We start from the raw sequence: 6,000 nt of genomic DNA, 5'->3' as shown, positions 1-6,000 counted from the left end.
TTTATGGATTTATTTATATGAAAATATATTACTTTTTATAGATCTCCTTTGGGGATTTGTGCCATTAAACACACTCAAATTCCAAAAAAAAAAAAAAAAAAACAGTAAGAACAAAAAACAATGAAGTAATAAATAGACACACAATAGGCTGTCATTATAATTTTGTATTTTCATTACTGATTTCCTAGGGAGGTTGATGCATGAGGCATTAAACATAAACACTTTAACACAATAAATGAACGAGGTTGTAACGAGGAAGCAAGAGGTTGTCAAAATATGAGAATGTTATTATCTTATATGTATTTTATTGCTGTTCTGGGGAATATTCTTCACCGTCATGTTTTTTTTTTCTTTTCTTTTTTGGACACTTTTTTCAGTCTAGTGTAAAGAAAATGTCCAAATACACACTTTTAATTGCAGTTTTTATTGTCAAGTACATGTCTGTTTAAAATGCAAGAATGTATACATTTTAAGCTCGACTTTTATTTATTTATTTATTTATTTATTCGGTATAGATCTCTACAAATGAGATCATATTTAATTCAAGGCATAATTTGCATAATTAAACAACATTTTATTTCTTTTTTTTTTTTTTAGAATATATCTTAATATAATCAACCAACTGGCCTAAAAAATAGTGATGATAATTTTTTCTCTGTTCATCATCAATGTCTTGCCCTTATGGGTTATAAATACATCTACAAAAAGTTGAATAATCTAATGCATATAGCATAACAGATCGATAAGCAGTGCATGAATGGGCAGATATCACGTCATCGCCGCTGGATAACAGAAACGCCTTTCATTAGAAATAAAGGGAGAGAAACAAACCAGCGCACACTGGCGCGGGGCAGTTTATATGAGCTGATGACGTCACGGCCAGTGCGTGCGTGCGTGACCGCGGGAACAGGCTGGAACGGAACACGCTGTGCCGCACGTGCCCCTCCCCCGTATCTCCCCGCCCCTCACGTGTGCGCCCATGTTGAAGAGGAGCAAGCACAACACGCACCTACAGACCCCAAAACACACACGACACACCCAAATATCGCATGATAACAGAATTTAATCATCAGGTGATGTTTAATGAATTTCACGATCATTAATATTAAATGCACCGCAAATCGTTTGCACACCCCTATATGAGTAAGTGGGATATGCTCATTTGCATATTACATGAGCGCACTGGGTAACCACAAGCGTAAAAAACTCAAGATGTTTAACAAGCTGAAGGATAACCTGCCTTGATATATGCTTTTTATGTCTCATATGAACATGCATTGTTAAAAATAAAGGTTTTATTGGTGTTGATGGTGTCATCATAGCATCAATGAAAACTTTTTTTAATGCAAAAATAAATGGATAGGGTTTTTTTATAGGTGATTGAAATGTTTAAAACGACCCTGGTAAAGGTTGAAGTACTCACTACACTTTTGTACTCAAGTTAAAGTAAAGACGTACAGCCTGAAATAAGTACTTAAGTAAAAAAATATTCATTATATTCAATTCAATTCAACTGTTTATTGACATGTGCACAGTAAGGAAACACGTTTCCCTGTACAATGAGATTCTTACTTTGCCGTCCACAGTGAAGTCATACACACAACATACACATCATACACAACATACACATAAATACACATATATACACAGAAGTGACTGAAGTATGAAGTATATAAATATCTATGAAAGTAAACAATATATAAAACTGATTTAAGTAATGAAACAGATGTAAACAATGTACAGTGGTTCTTGTGCTTATTATGCAAAAAGTGCCTAGTATATTGGCCTATACTAGTTATATACCAATACTATTAAAATATTTTGCTTAGAATACTGTAATATATGCTTTACTATATATTATAATAAATAGCATCTTTGTAATAAAGTATTCCATTGCTTATTAGTCTACTAACTGTACAAACATTGAGAGAGAAAAAACACATGATTGTTAAAGGTTTTTCTTTCTTTTTTTTAAGGTATTAGATTGAAAGATCAGAGAAGTTCAGTACACCATGATCGAAAGTGGACAAAGACGTTAGCCTCACCCATATAAATGCAAGCTTTGAACAGGAATGTGTCTCTTGTTTACCTGTGATCTGATCGACCAAAATGCATTACTCTGTATGAACATGACATCAGTCATGTTTACATCGCTGATTCCTTCTCTCTCATCCAAGTTTGCCATTCTTTCCTTTCCCATGGTGAGCTTAATAAACAAGCTTACATACGCCGCGTGATCAGAGATTGAAAAAGGCGCGCAATAACAAAAAAATTTAAAATAAAATAAATCAATTAAATTAAAAAGGCGTTCATATTGCAATGGCAAGAAATATAATATAGATCGGAACAAAACACATTAAAGGGCACCTAGGTTACCCCTTTTTTCAGATTTAATATAAGTCTTTTGCGTCTCTAGAATGTGTATATAAAGTTTCAGATCAAAATACCCATCAGATTTTTCATTATACCTTTTACAAGATGCTGTTTTATACTGATTTCCAGCAGGGGGTGGTTTTGTCGTACTGCGCCTTTAAGACGAGTCTTTCCCGCCCACTGTTTCTACATGCCTCCTCCCTCAGCTGCGTCAGACAACAGACAGACTTAAAGGAAGAAGGTCTCACGTAGCATTTGTGAGATACTACAGTAAGAACTAACCTTTACTAATCAGTATTGTGAAGTTGCATTGATGAGTCACACACAATATCGTTACAAAGTTAACGCGCGCGCGCACACACAAACACACACACACGCACACCGCAGATGACACACACACACGCACGCACGCAGGCAGGCAGACAGACAGAGCGCGCTTAGCTTAGTTAAGGCTAACCTCAAGTACTGTGTGGATATCTGTTTTGCTAATGTACAAAATAAACCTAATTTAACGTCCACAAACCGGGATTGAAGCGTCTTCTTTTATAATTGTTCTGACACGCGGCTGTGCTGATGAAGTAAAGCTGAAGTAAATCGCTGTAATTAATTACACACATACTCTGTTTTAAAACACTTTAAACATGTGAAACTCACTCTTAATCACATTTGATGATGATTGCTGATCCTAGCGAACAGAACAGACCTTTTATTCCCGGTTGCTTTGCGTATGTCTGTCTGGTCTTGTTGACATATACACGTGACTACCGGAACATGTTAATGCGCGCAGCTGTCAATCAATTCGGTGGGCGGGGGGAATCGCACACCTACGTAATGGTGCGATCGATTTGAAAACAGCTCCAATTAGCCGACCCTTTTTTGTAGTTAAATTGAAAAAAAAAGGACTGAGTGTGTTCATATCACCCCAGTATGACGGTCTATACACTATACCAACACACAGATCTGTCCAAACAGCTTGAAAAGTAGATTTTTTTACCATAGGTGCCCTTTAAAACAAATGTAACGTGACTGATTTCAAAATGTGAGGAGTAGAAAGTAGATATCTGTGCAAAAAAGGAGTAAAAGTGAAACGTTTTCAGAAAAATAAGTAGTGGATAAAAGTATTGATACCAGAAAAATCTACTTAGGTTCAGTAACTATAAGGCCCAATTTCAATACTATTTTTGTACACGAAAACAACATTAGCATTATAGCAGACACTGTAAAACGCACACTCCCAGCCACTAGACTTTTTCTCAGAATGTTGTGGGACTGCTTTACAGGAGTTATGATTATGGATTATAGATCATGAAATTTAGCGTTTTTATTTTAATTTTTTTCATTTTTTAAAGCATGTCAGTAAAACATGAGTATGGTTAGTATATTGTGTTTGTTTGTCGTATACATTCTGAATAATGACAAAAAATACTCATTTGTGGATCTCCTTACTTCCGGGTGCAGCTATCCTGCTATTGTGGCTGGTGTATTCTGGGAAATTTTCTTATCTCTTGGTTTTAAGTGTGGTCCTGAAAAATCTTTGTTTAAAGGGCTATTCACCTCTTCCCCTTAGCCCTACGCCTTCAAGCTAAAGAGAATTGGGACACCCCTACCCCTTGACGTGAACGCGCAAAATGAGGGGTAGGGGTAAGGGGAAGGCTGAGGGGTAGAATTGGGATTAGGCCTAAGTATTTGTACTTCGTTACTTCCCATTTCTGGTTAACATAGCAAATAAAATGGTTATTTAAACAACTTATATAGCATCACTGCAAAACCCCTATGATCAGCGATTTTAGATCTTTATTTTACATTTACATTTACATTTAGTCATTTAGCAGACGCTTTTATCCAAAGCGACTTACAAATGAGGACAAGGAAGCAATTTACACAACTAAGAGCAACAATGAATAAGTGCTGTAGGCAAGTTTCAGGTCTGTAAAGTCTAAGAAGGAAAGTATTAGTAGTATTAGTAAAAAAATGTTTTATTTTTTTTATTTTATTTTATTTTTATTTTATTTTATTTATTTTTTTGGTACAGTTAGTGTGATATTCAGAGGCAATTGCAGATTAGGAAGTGAAGTGGAGACTAAATAGTTGAGTTTTTAGTCGTTTCTTGAAAATAGCGAGTGACTGATTGATTTTGAGTGATTTTAAGAGTATGTTTTATTATTATGAATAAAAAAGTATGTAATGTCTTTCCTTATTGCCTAAAAATACAGCATTTATTATTTTGATCAGGGGTGCCCAAACTTTTTCGCATAAAGGGCCAAAAATCAAATATCTTCAGGTAAATATGCCAAACTATATTACATTAAAGACTTCATGGGCATTAATTTATTTCCTAATATTTCAAAATAAATAGAAAACATTACTTTAAATCATATTAGCTAATGGACTATAACTTTTTCAATTATTACTTTCATTCATCAGGGTGTCCGAGAGGTCTTAAAATGTCTTAAATTTGATGTCAAAATCTAAATTTTAGGCCCTAAAAAGTCTTACATTCACTTAAATATTTTGTTGTAGGTCTTAAATCATGTTAAACATAATTTGTCCAAGTAAAGCTATCCAATCACCAGTAATCCATCCCAAAACTTTTTTGTAAAACTGGTGTTTAGCCCTGTATAAGTCTAAAATTCCATTCATAATGGTCTTAAAAGTGTCTTAAAAAGTCTTCAATTTGACTTAAAGAAACCTGCAAAAACCCTGTTCATTCATTCATTCATTCATTCATTCATTCATTCATTCATTCATTCATTCATTCATTCATTCATTCATTTTTAGCCGCTTTTCAGGGGCCGGGTCACGGGGACAGCAGTCTTAGGAGAGAGCCCCAGACTTCCATCTCCGAAGACACTTCCTTTAGCTCCTCCTGAGGTGTTCCCAGGCCTGTCGAGAGACATAGTTCCTCCAGTGTGTCCTGGGTCTTTCTGAGGCCTCCTCCCGGTGGCACATGCGTGGAACACCTCCCTAGGTAGGCGTCCAGGAGGCATCTGAAACAGATTCCCGAGCCACCTCAGCTGACTTCTCTCAATGTGGCTTTACTCCGAGCTCCTCCCAGGTGTCAGAGCTCCTCACTCTATCAATAAGAGTGCGCCCTTCCACCCTGCGAAGGAAACTCATTCCGGGCACTTGTATCTGACATCTTGTGCTTTTTGTCATGACCCAAAGCTCATAACCATAGGTGAGAGTAGGAACGTAGACTGACCGGGAAATCGAGAGCTTTGCATTTCAGCTCAGCTCCTTCTTTACCACAATGGACCGGTACATCGACTGCATAACTGCTGTTGCTGCACCGATCCGCCTGTCAATCTCACGTTCCATCCTTCTCTCATTCGTGAACAAAACCCCAAGATACTTATTACAATTATGACTTAATGCAATGAAAACATTTACAATTATATTTATAACACAGTGGAGTTCAATGCTGAACACACCAGTAAAGCAGAATCTGCCTTTGACTTGGTTTGCTCACCAAAGTCTCTGGATTGTCAAGTCATATATAAACTAAATCCAATTATGTACAATGTTTAATCGAAACATTTAATTTCTGTTAGCTTTTTACAATAAAACAAACAATATAGGGACTGTTAAAATAAACGAATGTGCTAATATAAAACCAAATTTCACGCA

The sequence above is a fragment of the Danio rerio genome, chromosome 23, assembly GCF_052040795.2.
Source record: "Danio rerio strain M-AB ecotype USA chromosome 23, GRCz13ab, whole genome shotgun sequence".
Taxonomy (NCBI): Eukaryota; Metazoa; Chordata; class Actinopteri; order Cypriniformes; family Danionidae; genus Danio; species Danio rerio.
This window is presented reverse-complemented; position numbering follows the sequence as displayed.